Source organism: Podarcis filfolensis (assembly GCF_964270895.1).
Source record: "Podarcis filfolensis genome assembly, chromosome: 16".
NCBI lineage: Eukaryota > Metazoa > Chordata > Lepidosauria > Squamata > Lacertidae > Podarcis > Podarcis filfolensis.
The window spans coordinates 5,822,523-5,837,619 of NC_139620.1; the positions used below are offsets into that span (position 1 = coordinate 5,822,523).

General features: G+C 45.3%; 1 long non-coding RNA gene across 1 annotated transcript; it reads left to right on the top strand.

Annotated features, from left to right (window-relative positions):
* The first annotated feature begins 2,127 nt into the window (after nt 1–2,127).
* Nucleotides 2,128–7,255, top strand: LOC310751536. Its single transcript, XR_014542597.1, has 2 exons — nt 2,128–2,241; nt 6,505–7,255. It is a non-coding gene; the product is annotated as an uncharacterized lncRNA (long non-coding RNA).
* The last annotated feature ends 7,842 nt before the right edge of the window (nt 7,256–15,097 follow it).

The window sequence follows — 15,097 nt, forward strand, 5'->3', positions numbered from 1 at the left end:
TTTCTTCCGGGTGGCTCTTGGGGTCGGGGGTCTCTGCCGGGGCATGCAATAAAAAGCTGCAACTATTTTGTGGCCAAATGTGTGTTTAACCAGTGAGATGTGCTTTGTGATATAGCCAAATGCTCAAGAATTATTATTTTTTGTCAATGTTTCCAACCTCTGGAAGGCCACAGTTTCCTCATCATCTGAGTAAACAGTACTGTACTTATGGAGGCAGTGGTCCAGGAAAGTGACTCTAGAGTCTGAATGGTCTTATGGAAGGACGGAGTTATTTGTTTTAGGGGTCGGGAACCTGTGTCCCTTCATATATAGTTGAACTGCAGATACCATCAACACCAGTCGGCAAGGCCAGTGGTGAAGTTTGATAAGAATTGGGAGTCCAACAATGTCTAGAAGGACACAGGTTCCCCATCTTTAGGGTGGACGGTACTGATGGATGCAATGGTGCAGATAAGTAATTTCAGACTCCTGACCCAATGGTCTTATGGGCCACTTAGATAAGAAGCAGGGAACAGCCTGAATGACCAATGGTGTCCAATACTCTGGAGGGCAGCAGGTATCCCAGATCTAAGATCTAATTAGGTCAATGAGTGAATGAAGACGTCTCCATTGCAAGCTCTTTTTCTCAAGTTCCATTTGGCCCTGCCTGGACAATGAGGCACCACTTAAGAATGACAGGTGTTGAGTAGCTACTGAGGCAGATGTTCATCCTCTATGTTGTCTGTTGCTGTGTTCCTTGCCAGCACTCACATCATTTCATTAAAAGGGCGCGTGCTGTGGCATATGATTAAAGCCAACATCTGCTAATAGCAACCCTATGGTTCCCAACTTTGACCAGAAGTCATTTCAGGATACAAGGTGAACCTGCTGTCTGATCCTAGTGGAGCAGATTTGGTGTGTGTGGAAGCAGAGTTTCATTGCACAATTGCAATGACTTTGATGAATCCACCACATATGTTTTAGCTTAAGATGCATACAAAAATGCATCTTTTTGAGGAAACATGTGTTGAAAATAATGCAATTTGGGTGCGTGTGGTTTTAAACAGCAACAAAAATCAGAACAATGCTGGAAGTTACTTACAGATACAAATGAAATCGACACAAATTAGAAACAGAATTATCTACACAACCCTGATTTGAACATACTAAAATATACATTGAAATGCCTATCATGAATGAAAACAGAAACTCAGATGATTTTCTTAAATAAATTTGAAATTAATGTAAAGGTATAATAACAATGTGTGTGTGTGCGCGCGCACGCCAACTGAAAAACATTTCTTTCTTTCTTTCTTTCTTTCTTTCTTTCTTTCTTTCTTTCTTAAAACTAATTAGAATTAATGTCACATGAATTCCATGTTAGAATGGAATGAAGGGGCTTATGGTATGAATCAAACAGAAGTCACTGAGCTAAACCAATGGGAATGTATCCAACTAAGACCAAATCAGAGCAGACCTATTAAAATAATTGATCCAAGTGAGTCATGTCCATTCATTTCAGTGGATGTACCCTGAGTATGGCCAACATCGCATGCACCCCATACAGGCGGAAATTTGGTGATGGAAATGCTTTGGGAAGCTGTATCTGGTCCTTGAGTGACCATTCCCTGCTTCAAACCATTCTTGGGATCCATCGTCATAAGATCAGGGTTATTATTTTAAGGTCGCCAGTGCCACTGAAGCCTCACTGGTATCTTAGGTAGCCCACCTGACTTTGCTGGGTGCCAAATGTCTTCCTCAGTAAGCGTACTTAGTACTATATGTCACATGGATTCTGTGATTTGATGGGAGCCCAACAGCAACATTAAACCAGTATGTCTCCAGTGGGATAAGCATACGATGAGACCTTCCGGCTCGTGAATCAGGGTCTGTCGTCATCAGATCCCGGAAGACAGCTTAGTAAAATGTCCAGCATCCTTGATATACTCCCATTTAAATTAATTCTCTGAGTGCCTCTTGGACACATGAGCAAATTACAGTGTTATTAGACGAAACTAAGTTTAATAATAGACCACAAATAGACTTTGTTCATCACAAATACAGTGTGGACCAAGAAGGATCATGAACCGGATGTTGGCACATGGGATGCAAATGCATTTTGATGGCCAGAGGAACTGGGCATGCTTTGAAGCTGTCTCACTTCCTTCAGAAAGGGCTCCCAGAGCTATATAAAAGGACTCTAGCTCCTCAGCCCTTCATTCACTTGACTTCATTGTCCTTCCACTGACCACTCCCAGTAAGGTAAGAGAAGTTCTATCGATTTTTATGACTTGGAAAAAGAGAGGGTAGGAATAACCTTTGACAGAATGGAAGCTATTCCTTCATATTATGAGACTGTTGTGTAAGTGGGTGCTAAAGTTAATGACCAGCCTGTGCTCTGCTGGAGAAGTACAGTAGTAGAAGAAGAAGAGTTTGGATTTGATATCCCACTTTATCACTACCCGAAGGAGTCTCAAAGCGGCTAACATTCTCCTTTCCCTTCCTCCTCTACAACAAACACTCTGTGAGGTGAGTGGGGCTGAGAGACTTCAGAGAAGTGTAACTAGCCCAAGGTCACCCAGCAGCTGCATGTGGAGGAGCGGGGAATCGAACCCGGTTCACCAGATTAAGAGTCTACCGCTCTTAACCACTACACCAAGCTGGCTCTTGCAACTCGCAGGTAGAGCCTCTGCTTTGTATGCAGAAGGTCCCAGGTTTAGTCTCTAGTATATTCAAGTGGGACTGGGAATAGTCCCCATTTATGAAACCCTGGAGAGTCACAGCCACTCAATGTAGGCAATACTGTGATCCAAGGGCCAATGTTCAGACTCAGTATAAGACACCTTCCAGTGTTCCTGTCCTCCATCTAATGACCTTCGGTAGGATGCAAACTCTTACTCAAAATTAGGTTTCTTTTTAAAATGATATTTAAAAAGTTTGTTGCTTTTGTTCATTGCTGACATACAGTAAGAATGGAATCAGTTGGGAGATTTTTCATTTCTCTTGCAGAAATCCATTAAGGGATTTTGTTAATTTAATTGTATCTCAATTTGATTTTGTCCTCAATTTAGATATATCAACCCTATATTTTAACTCTGTTCATGTTGAAAATTGTGAGCTTTGGGTCTTGTAATTGGCTTTTGATGCACCTGTGGCCAACTGATAAAGTATGTTGTTGTTCATGATACCACATCGATTGTGAATTGATAACCATTGATAGAACGTAAGATAGAAAGTGAGAAAACTCTTGAGACTTTTGCATCATTACATCACAGGGAGAATAAGATCAGTGTGGGTGTTAAGAAGACTCTTATGCTGCTGAGATTTAGGGCTCACCCACATTTGTAGGTACAGGTCTGGGTTTTAAAGCTCTCTCAGTGTGTTGGGGTTCCCTCCCTGGCACTTTTCATGTGAAAACCCACTCTTTGTGGTTGAATCAGAGCAAATGGCAATCTACAGAAAACCCATATTCCCATTTGTTCTGATTCAGCATCAAAATAGTGGGCTTTCCTGGGGAAAGGTGGGAGGGGGCAAAACAAAGGGTTTTGGACACAGACAAGGAAAGCAAAAAGTATGTGTGGGATGAGCCCTCCCACTTTACCCTCCCATTTTGAGAACTGTCCATTCCTATTTTCTTGTTTTTCTTACAAAAGTGTCTCCGGTACAAAGTCCTTCTGAATGAAAGTGAATTTCTGAACTTTTCCATGCAGTTTCGGAATGGTGAAATGCCCAGTGTGTGTTTCAGCTCTACTCAGAGAAGACCTATTGAAATAAATGTCCTTAAGTTAGCTGTGGTCATTTATTTCCGTGGGTCTGTTCTGAGCAAGGCCAGTGTTGAATTCCTACAACCCATTCTGTGCATGTGTGGAATTCTCAGCCACTGAAAATCCACTGTTAGTTTGTTGTGATGGATGAGGGAACCAGGGGGCTAAGACCCAAAGACCAAAATAGGAAGGGTCCAGGCCTGTTGCTTCTGCTAAGAATGGTAAAAATGACCGTCGGAAGTCGAGAAAAGTGTGGAATGAAGAAGTAACGAGTGGGAATAGGTATAAAAAAAACCCACAAGCAAATCTGGATGAATTCAAATGATTGTTCATTGTTGTATAACCAACTGCAAACAAACCAGACTCGACACAAAATCCTTATTGATTTTTTAAAATGATAAATTACAACATTAAACTACAGATCCACATTTTGAGCACATTTGAAACACAATTTAAAGCACATGACTTCCCCCAAATAATCTTTTTTTTTTAAATAAATTTTTTATTAATTTTCCAACATATATTAAAACACAATACAACTGACAATACATAAACAAACAAACATATAAACACGTATAATTTCATAAGCTCTTTTTCTTAAACCTTGTTTCAACGACTTCCCCGTACCTCCGTTTTCTGCATCCCTGTTTTAAACTTTTCCAGCAACCCCTAATTTCAATTACTTATAATTCACTTTCTTTAATCCTTTTTCTCTTACCCAATTATTTGTCACTGCAATTCTGTTTTACATTACCCATAACATTTTAGCACTCATTAATTTTACAACAGTTCATAAGATAAATTTTAAATTTCTTCCAGACTTCCCCCAAATAATCAAGGAAACTTTGATTTTCCCCTCACAGTGCTACAACTCTCAGCACCCTTAGTGAACTATAGTTCCCAGGATTCCTTGAAGGAAGCCATGTGCTCTGAATGTGTTTATGGTCTGGATCTGCCCTAGATGAGCAGTGCGTCCAGAACTGCACCCCAAATCCTAGTTAAAATAGGGAGGCTACTTCACCATATATTCTCCAGAAAAGGACTCAGATTCTCCTATGGTTCGGGAGAAGATTGAAAAAGAATTTACAAAACGGCCAGAAACTTCCTTTCTGAGACTACTTCAGATGAGCCATAGTTAAATGCATCAAATTGGTAGGACCTTTGCTTGGTAGGATCAGGAGATCTACAATGGTGGGGAATTTGACCATAGAAGGGAACTCCATGACCAAACAACTCCTATGCGAATTTTGGGCACATCCATTTTGTTAACAATATTGAGTAGTCTCATTATAACAGGAGGGGGGTTGGGAAAATGAAAGCATCAAACATCACTTCAGACAAGATTGTTCAGGATCCTGGTAGGATACAGCTGGTCACTAAAAACATACATTTATTATACTAGGATGCGGGTGACAGTGGTCTAAACCACTGAGCCTCTTGGGCTTGCCAATCAGAAGGTCAGTGGTTCGAATCCCCACAACAGGGTGAGCTCCCATTGCTCGGTCCCAGCTCCTGCCAACCTAACAGTTCGAAAGCACAAAGTGCAAGTAGATAAATAGGTACTGCTCCGGTGGGAAGGTAAACAGCATTTCCATGCACTCTGGTTTCCATCACGGTGTTCCATTGCGCCAGAAGCAGTTTAGCCTTGTTGGCCACACGACCCAGAAAGCTGTCTGTGGACAAACGCCGGCTCCCACGGCCTGAAAGCGAGATGAGCACCACAACCCCATAGTCACCTTTGACTGGACTTAACCATCCAGGGGTCTTTATCTTTACCTTTTATTTATTTTACTACCAATAGAACAGAATTTTAAAAATTATTATAGCAATATGTTTTGGTTTCCACGTTCATCAGTTGCTCTAAAAAAAAGAAAGGTGGCAGTTATAGAGCACTGAGGATGGGGTGAAGAATCTGTAGCCAGATATTGCAGAACTACAACTCCCATCAGCCCCAGCCAGCTTGATGAGTGGCCAGGATTATGGGAGTTGTGGTCTGACAATATCCGGAAGCCACTGGCTCCCCACCCTTGCCCTAAATTATAAATGCCACCAGTAGAGTGGTTGTGTTGGTTGGGAAAAAATATTGCTAGCAATTTACTGTGTGTTCCACTTCACTAGGGGCTATACCTTATACCTATTTAATGATAAAACGCTCGTCTTTGAGTATGCCAACAATACCATGGTATTCTGAGTATGCCTTGCAAACCAGTCCTGCGAAGCTACTGAAACATGACTGCTCGTGGCACGTCAAAGGTTTCAAATATGTAGCCTACCCACCAGAAAAAGATTGCTACTGCAGGTGAAGAAAGAAGTACTTTTTTTTTTTTTTTTTGCAAACTTGAGCTGGAATAAGAAGCACATTTTAATGAAAAGAATGGAGGGGGACCCTGCTAAACTCTCCCTCTCAGTTTCACAATAACTTGGGGACCTGAAAAATGTGGCAAAAAACCTAATTGTTCTTCTTTGGTATATCTTCAAAATGAAAAGTTTTGTATTGTCATTGTGTTGCCCATAGGATCCCTGATGGACTGGACTGTGTGTAAGTCAATAAGAATCTCCATTCCATTTCTTTAAAATATCAGTAAATGCCAAAGATGGAGCAGTAAGAGGAACGAAAAAAAGCAAATTGTGTTGGGTATGCGTGGGGGTCTTGAAGAGTATTTGCAACACCCTGGGAAAACCATGCAAGAAATGGTTATCCATCAAAAAAACCAGGGAGCTTGCCCCTAATATATGCAATGCCTTTTTTATTCCATTTCAGCTTCACCTCCACTCCGTAAAACATGGGCTGTAACGATTGCTGCGCTGTGCCCTGCTGTGGCCAGTCCTGCTGCTCCCCTTGCTGTTGCCAGACCTGTTGCTCCCCCTGCTGTTGCGTCCCTTGCTGCTCTCAATCCTGCTGCACCCCTTGCTGCAGTCAGTCCTGCTGTGGCAGTTCCAAGGGCTGCTGTCAGTCCTGCTGTGGCAGTTCCAAGGGCTGCGGCCAGTCCTGCTGTGGCAGTTCCAAGGGCTGTGGCCAGTCCTGCTGTGGCAGTTCCAAGGGCTGTGGCCAGTCCTGCTGTGGCAGTTCCAAGGGCTGCTGTCAGTCCTGCTGTGGCAGTTCCAAGGGCTGCTGTCAGTCCTCCTGTGACAGTTCCAAGGGCTGCGGCCAGTCCTGTTGTAGCATCCCTTGCTGCCAAACCTGCTGCGCCCCCTGCTGTCCTCCATGCTGCAGTACCAAAGGATGTTGCTCCAAGAAATGCTAAGGAATAAGGAATGCAGTCTCGACAGAAGCTGCCAGGTGGAATTTACATCTTTGACAGAGTCGCCCTGCTGAATTAAGCACCTAAAGCTTTGAACCTCCCCCCTTCTCTCTCTCTCTCGTTCCTTCTTCCCCTCCCTTTAATCTTTTCTGATGTCTTCTTGGCAATGAAAGGGGGAGCCTTTTTAAGGTCAGACGCGGTGTCCTCATTTTCTTCTTGGTGCCTGGGGTCCTTTCAATCATATTTCAATAAACTTATATGATGACTTGATATTCTTGTAGCTTGTCATTTGTGAGTCTCTCTCCTATCTCCCCCACCCCGCCCCAATGGTTTCCTAAGAATATTCTCATTCCTATTATTCTTGCAATTAATTTATTAATCATCTACTGAACCACTGACTCAAGGCGATTTACACGTAAGGTGATTAGAAATGCAAAACAACAAGCGTATTTAAAAAGAAGACCATACAAAGTCATGGCGGAGACCCATTTATCCAGCTGGGAAAACCTGTTGGAACAAAAGCATCTTTAACCGTTTCCAGGAAGTACAGGAAAGGGGTGCCTGTTGTGTCTTGCCAGGAATGCTGTTCTACAGCAGCCACTCTCAAAGCCCTGCTCCAGGTTACTGCTGAGAGGGCTTTTGAGGTGTTTGCAACTTTCAGGAAAGACTCTCCCACATATCACAGCGATCTACTGGGTGTATAATGGGAAAGGCTGTCTCTCAAGTTACCTGGTCTTGAGCTGTATAGGAACATAAGAAATACTTTGATGGATTAGGTCAATAGTCTACCCAGTCCAGCATCCTGTTCTCACAGTGGCCAACTAGGGGAAATATGCAAGTAGAACTTATGCTCAAGAGAACTCTCCCCTCCTGCTACTTCCAGCTACTGGTTTTCAGAACCATGTTGCTTCTGACAGTGAAGGTAGTTTCAGCTAGGGGTGTGGGGAAGATCACCTAAGCCATGGGTAGGCAAACTAAGGCCCGGGGGCCGGATCCGGCCCAATCGCCTTCTAAATCCAGCCCACAGATAGTCTGGGAATCAGCATATTTTTGCGTGAGTAGAATGTGTTCTTTTATTTAAAATGCATCTCTGGGTTATTTGTGGGGCATAGGAATTCGTTCATTTCCCCCCCAAAATACAGTGGTACCTCGGGTTACATACGCTTCAGGTTTCATACACTTCAGGTTACAGACTCCGCTAACCCAGAAATAGTACCTCGGGTTAAGAACTTTGCTTCAGGATGAGAACAGAAATCATGCTCCGGCGGTGCGGCGGCAGCTGGATGCCCCATTAGCTAAAGTGGTGCTTCAGGTTAAGAACAGTTTCAGGTTAAGAACGGACCTCTGGAACGAATTAAGTACTTAACTCGAGGTACCACCGTATAGTATGGCCCCCCACAAGGTCTGAGAGACAGTGGACCAGCCCCCTGCTGAAAAGGTTTGCTGACCCCTGACCTAAGCCCTTATGTTCCAGCTTGATCATTGAGATTGCCATTCCATAAGGTGGTGGGCCTCATTTGACAACAAGAAGAAATCCAAGCCTTTAGTTTTATCCACCAGTTCCTGTGTGATGCACTGCCATAGATATTCATTTTTTTAAAAAAAGATTTTTATTAAAGTTTCAAAAATTATATAAAAACAGAACAATACAAGAAAAAAAATACACACAAACAAAAATAAGAACAAGTATACTTTCAATCCCTTATTTTCTTATAACTTACTTCCCCGACTTCCTCATACCTCCCCTTTCTGTATTCCAATTTCTAATTTATTTGATTCAACAAATCCTTTCCCTTCATTCTCATTCAAATTTTGACCTTTCTTTTTCTTTTACTTATCCATTACAGCTGAAAACCACATAAATTCTAAACCAGCGTCCTTCTAACATTCAATAATTTTACAATATTTCTTAAGATAGTCCTTAAATTTCTTCCAGTCTTCTTCCGCTGTCTCTCTCCCCTGGTCCCGGATTCTGCCAGTCATTTCTGCCAGTCCCATATAGTCTATCACCTTGATCTGCCATTCTTCCAGACTGCCATAGATATTCAGCAGGTGCCTTCTGTGCCAACTTTAAACACAAGCTGAAAACTTTACCATTGCGTGGATAGGCGGAGTCTCCCCAACCCCCAGGTGACCCCTGAGCAGAATAAAGACTCAAGACAACATGCTATGGGATTAAAATTGGCCACAACTTTATTAAATTTCAGGTATAGGGAGACCTTGGCTCAGGCCTTGGGCGTTTATCCTTCCCAGTCCCCAGCCGGCGATCTGGGAGACATCAGGGTTATCCAGAATGTGTAGGGATTGGGCTGGGTCTGGAGAACATATGTTCAAGCAGAGAGCCCCCCCCCCCCCGTTTCACTGCCATTGGAGGAGAGAGCAATGACAACCTCTTGGCCTATGGCCAATGCCTCCCCTCAAGACCCCTTTAACGGGGAACCCTGGGATCACCGCCGCAAGGGGGGTATGGGTTACTGCTCTCCCCCCCATTTAAGAAGATAAATTAAAGGATTCTGCCCAAGGCCTGAAAACCACCAAAGTTGTGACGTTTTGCTATGGGAAAGGCAAAACCTGCCAATGCAGGAAAATTCCTTTTCGGCCTTTCAACAGCGACCCTGACGTAGCAGCGCCTGCGTACCTGTGGAGAAGAGGTTAACCTGCAAGAGAAGTCTTAACTGAGGGAGGGCAGGGTGGGAGAAGCTCTGGAGCCAACTGATGCTTTGCAGGTAAGATTCACCTTCTGTTGTGTGGTTCCTCCCCTTACCTGGCCGCTCCCCTGGCAACGCCTCCCCAGGTAGGATTGGGCGATTGGCTAAGGTAGGTGGAGACCTCCAGGTATCCAGCCCAGGGAGGATGAAGCCAGCCTGAATGACCAGGAGCCGCACTGGGATCCGGGGTGTGTGTGTGTGCAACCACGCAAAAGGCACCCCCCATTTGATGTGGGGAGCGGTCATTACACCAGGCAATTTAGGGAACATCCTTCCACAATGGTTCATGGGTGTCAGTTTTTAATCTTTATGTGGTTTTTATGGCAGCGTTTTATGTTTCATTGCTATAGAAAGCTTTGATATATATATTTTTATGACATAGCAGTATATAAATATATCTTAAAACTAAATATGGAGAGGCCTGGGGGTTGCATCTGGCCTCCAAGCCTGAAGTTCCCCACTCTTGGACTAAGCAACAAAGGTTTGGCTGTCGAACCTGAACCTTCCCTTTCAAACAGTTGCACAGTCTGAGCAAACACATTAAAAATGTTTTGCGATGCTGTGGTGTTCCTCCTTGTTAGGTTGATAATGAGGTTGTTGACATCGCTCAAATTTCCTAGAACACCAAACCCTGATGCTTATCTTCTCAACTGTATATCTCTAGTCTTGTTTAAATCTAAACAATAATGAGCCCTTTCTCTCCTCCCTTCTCCAAAAAAGTATTAAAGGGGAAGAAGTAGTATTGGAAATTTCTGCAAAAAGATAAAATTCACCCCCCATTCGTAATTAAATAACCAACCGGGTTTCCCCCTCCTGTCCTTCTGTGATAACCTAAGTCTGATGCCTGTGGTGGCTACTTCATTCTCACTTTGCCTCCAAAGCCTCACCTCCACTCGCCACTCCCCACCACCCACCACCCGATGCCAGCCCTGTGTACAGTCTAGACACTGATATGTGGCAATGAATCCATCAGGGCAAATGGGGCACTGCCTCACCAACCTTTCTCAGCCCTCAGGAACTCTGAAAATATTTTTGTTGCCTTACCATCACACAGAGCATGACACTTCCTGTCATTCCCTCTGGCTCCTCCTACTCCTGGTGGCCTCTCTGTCCTATCTGTCCCAATGGGCAGCACCAGGTGCCACTGGCTTTCTGCTATGCCTCCCATCAGAAGAGAATGCCTGAGCTGTGCCACTGCTATGACTCTGTCTGGGACCAGGAGTCGGATTCTTCTTGATCAGGTGGCTGTGAAATCCGCTCCACTTCCCGGCGGTGTACCGTGTGGTCCCCCACTCCCCACCGGGGACAGGGGGACTTTGTCCCCCATTGCCTGTGGGATCCCGGCCACATCAGAGCTCGGCCAGCTAATCCGTGGCCGTTTAAACTGAGGAGCGAGCCAGAGGACTTCCTCTTTGGCTTGCTTCCTCAATCACCTGCCCTCCCTCCCTATTTTGCAGGTTAGGCAATGGCTTTGCTATGGACTTCGGTTGGTCGCCTTGGTTGTCCGAGGGGCCTGGTAGGAATTTTTCCATTTTGCAGATTGGCACTGGCCACTTGGTTTTCGCCTACCTCGTAGCAATCGTCACAACTATGTTAGGGTTGCGGTTAGGCATTGTTTGACCTTGTGTGGGGGAGGTGAGGTGTGGCCATCACCTGCCCCTCCATGCTTAAGGGTATTCCGCTAAAGGAATCCGGGGGTGTTGATCTTGTCCGAAGCCTGGTTGAGGGCTACAGCCTTGACACGACCCCAATGGGAACACCAAGTGGAGATTGAGTTGGTTTGCATCGACAGGCTCCCCCCCCCACCAGTGGTTTACCCTTACAGGACTTACTGCACAGGGGCAGGAGTCAGATATAGTCGGGTCCAACCAATGCCAATTCTGTAATTCAATAAAGTTGTGGCCAAAATTTGCCCAATAACATAAACCTAATATCTGTGTCCTTGTGTGAGTTATTTCCAACAAGGGGGTGGCTGTGGGGTCTTGACATGCAAGCCAGTGTTCCCTGCAAGCCCAGCTCAAGAATGTGGCACTGCCATGGTGATTCTGAGGACTCCATTTCAGAAGACCCTGGAAGACCTGGACCACCCTCAATCTGTCACAGTAGGAGGCTTTGCCCCTTTAAGTAGAGCAGAATGCCGCACCATGTGTGGTGGTGCTCACAATTCATCTGTACCTAATGAGCAAGGGCTCAGTTTCAGCTTATTCTCCAGTGGAACAACTTCAGAGCTATGTGTTTCCCTTTGCACAAGCTTGCATCTAGGCTGACCTATATCCTGCCTTGCCTTAACGCCACCTTGTTTTGCAACCTGTTTGCCACACTGCAAAGTAGGACACTGTCATCCCTCTCCGCTAGAAGTGCAATGGATCTGGAGGCTGGCGAGTTGTGTTTTAACAACTTCTCTAGAGCAGGGGTCAGCCAACTTACCACACCTTGGCTGGTGTCTTCAGCACCGATCATGTGGCAGGCTGGAGGGGGGGAAGCGCATGCCCATACGCATGCGCACATGCTATTTCCAGCACACTTCCAGGTTAGAGGAGCACCGGAAATAGCTTGTGTGCATGTGCACAGGCCTCCTTCGACCCGGATGTGCACCGGAAATAATGCTTGCGCATGTGCAAATAACACTTGTGCATGTGCATAAGCTATTTCCGGTGCTCCTCCAACCCGGAAGTGGGCAGCCGTGCAGCGCAGTGCCGGTAAGAGCGGGCTGTGGCAGTGGGTAGTGGGGGGTCACTGCGGGCCAGATAAACAAGTCCCTTGGGCCTTCTCTGACACACAGGCCTTAGTTTGGGGACCCCTACTCTAGAGCATAAAAATGTGTGCTTGGAGATGGAATTCCATTTGTCAGGATAAGAGAAGTAGCCACCCATCCACCCAATTCTACCTGCAGAAGCTGACAAATGTCAGGTAGGATGTCTGCCCACCTCACACACCTTCACCCTCTGTTGTCTGAGGCAGCTTCCTCACTGCCTAATGGCAGGGACAGTCCTGACATAGCCAAAGGAAACTTCCAGAAGGCCTATGGCCAAGCCCAAGAGACTATGTGCATTGTAGCATCTAGGAACTGTGATGGAAACAAGAGATTCAGGGGAAATAAAACAGAAGACAAGTGGAACATACATAATTTCAGAAGTTTTATTGTTGCTGCATTAGGAGATTGAAACACTGAGTATGTCTGTAGCCAGCATAATGCCGATCAGATGTGGCTGGATTTGGTGGACACCAGAAGTTGTTGCTCTCATTAGTCCCATCCAGCATGGTTAAAGGATGATGGGTGTTGTAGTCCAACACAAACTGTATGGTGTCATTTTGGCTATGCTACGAACCTCTGCTGGTTTTATACTATGAGGTTCTATGAATAATGTTGGGAAGTGGAGTTTGTTGAAGTTGCCGAGGTTTCTCTGGTGAAGAAAGCTAGGGCCCTCTTGCGAAAGAACTACAGTTTCCTATGGAATGACAGTTTCAGCCTTTAAGTGTAGAATACATGCAAAGAAAGGAATCCCTAAAGAACTGTAAGCCAGACTAACAACAACACCAAGAAAAACAATGACCTGCAATTATATAACACGAGAAGGCAAGAACATAATGCAATTAGAGTGTGGAGGCGGGGAAAAGGCTTCAGGCATCTAATGTGGTACAGCAGATAATCCAGAAAGTAGTCAAACTGGGACTGCAAATTATGCCCTTCTCCTCTCAGCTGCTGAGACTGAGACATACAGCACTGCCGATGGAGTTCCTTTAGCATTTCTTCACTGGGGGGCAACATTGCTGGATGGGGAGCTGAGCCCTAGGAGCGCAGCAGGAAGAATAGGAATACCGGGTGACCCAACAGCATTGGTTGGGTCTGCTGACATAATAGACCAGTCTTGGACGGGGCCTCTGGCAACAGCAGCAACCACGACCTCTGCAGCAGCGACAACAGCTCATCTTTAGAGAGGAGAAGGGTAAACCTGGAAAGAAAGTTTGGGAAGGAGAGTTACAGAGAGTTGAATTAGGCCAAGCAGGGTGCTATTAGGTAAAGGTAAATGGACCCCTGACCATTAGGTCCAGTCGTGGCCGACTCTGGGGTTGCGGCGCTCATCTCGCTTTATTGGCCAAGGGAGCCGGCGTACAGCTTCCGGGTCATGTGGCCAGCATGACTAAGCCGCTTCTGGCAAACCAGAAGCCGGAGCGGTACCTGTTTATCTACTTGCACATTGGCGGGCTTTCGAACTGCTAGGTTGGCAGGAGCAGGGACCGAGCAACGGGAGCTCACCCCGTCGCGGGGATTCGAACCGCCGACCTTCTGATCAGCAAGCCCTAGGCTCTGTGGTTTAGACCACAGCGCCACCCGTGTCCCTTCAGGGTGCTATTACTCTCCGCTAAATCCCCAAGTGACTCATTCACTTCCCCTGACCATTAGTTCTATGTCTTGGCATGTTGCCTTTGTCTCCATCTCAAAGTTCAAACAACCACAGAGAAATCTTTAATTCCTGCCTACATAATTTGTCCCAAGAGATAAGAAAACTTTGTTCCTGTTTCAAAGCAGCTACCCTTTCTTCTTCCAGGTTACAGGGAACCAGGCAGAGGGCCTTCTCAGTAGTGGCACCCACCCTGTGGAACATCCTCCCACCAGATGTCAAAGAGAAGAAGACTTTTAGAAGACATCTGAAGGCAGCCCTGTTTAGGGAAGCTTTTAATGACTTAACAGACCACTGTATTTTAATATTTTGTTGGAAGCCGCCCAGAGTGGCTGGGGAAACCCAGCCAGATGGGCAGGGTATAATCAATCAATCAATCAATCAATATTAATAATAATAATAATTCCAAGAGCCAGTGGGGTAGGGTGGGTAGAGTGTTAGACTAAGACCTAGGAGACTAGTATTCTTGTCCCCACTCAGTCATGAAGCTGGTCTAGACATTGTCTCAGTGTGGATAAAATGGGGAGAGGGAAAACTATGGATGCCAACTTGGGCTACTTGGATGAAAGGTGAGATATGAATGTAATAAAAATAAAATCCCAGGGTTTCACCCAACTCAGTCCACTGAAATAAATGGACCCAAGTTAGGCATGTCTGTAACTGTGGCTGAGTCTACTCTGAGTAGCAAAAGCATTTGCTACAGCCCCTATATTCCAGGGATGGGAAACTTGCTGGCTCTCAGGGATGGTGGGAGTCTAATAGTACCTGGAGGGACACAGGTTTCCCATACCTGTCCTATTCTTTCAACAAGATTATTTTTGGCCCTGGTATGGGACAAAATGGAACCGAGACAGAGCTGAGGAACAGCCTCCCTCTCGACAACAAATAATGAACACTGAAAAATCACTTGCTTTCCCAGAGAAGACACATGAATTTAAGAATTTGCAAAAAGAACTGACAATGAAGGAATGTATGAAGGAATGAAGGGACGACCAAACTCC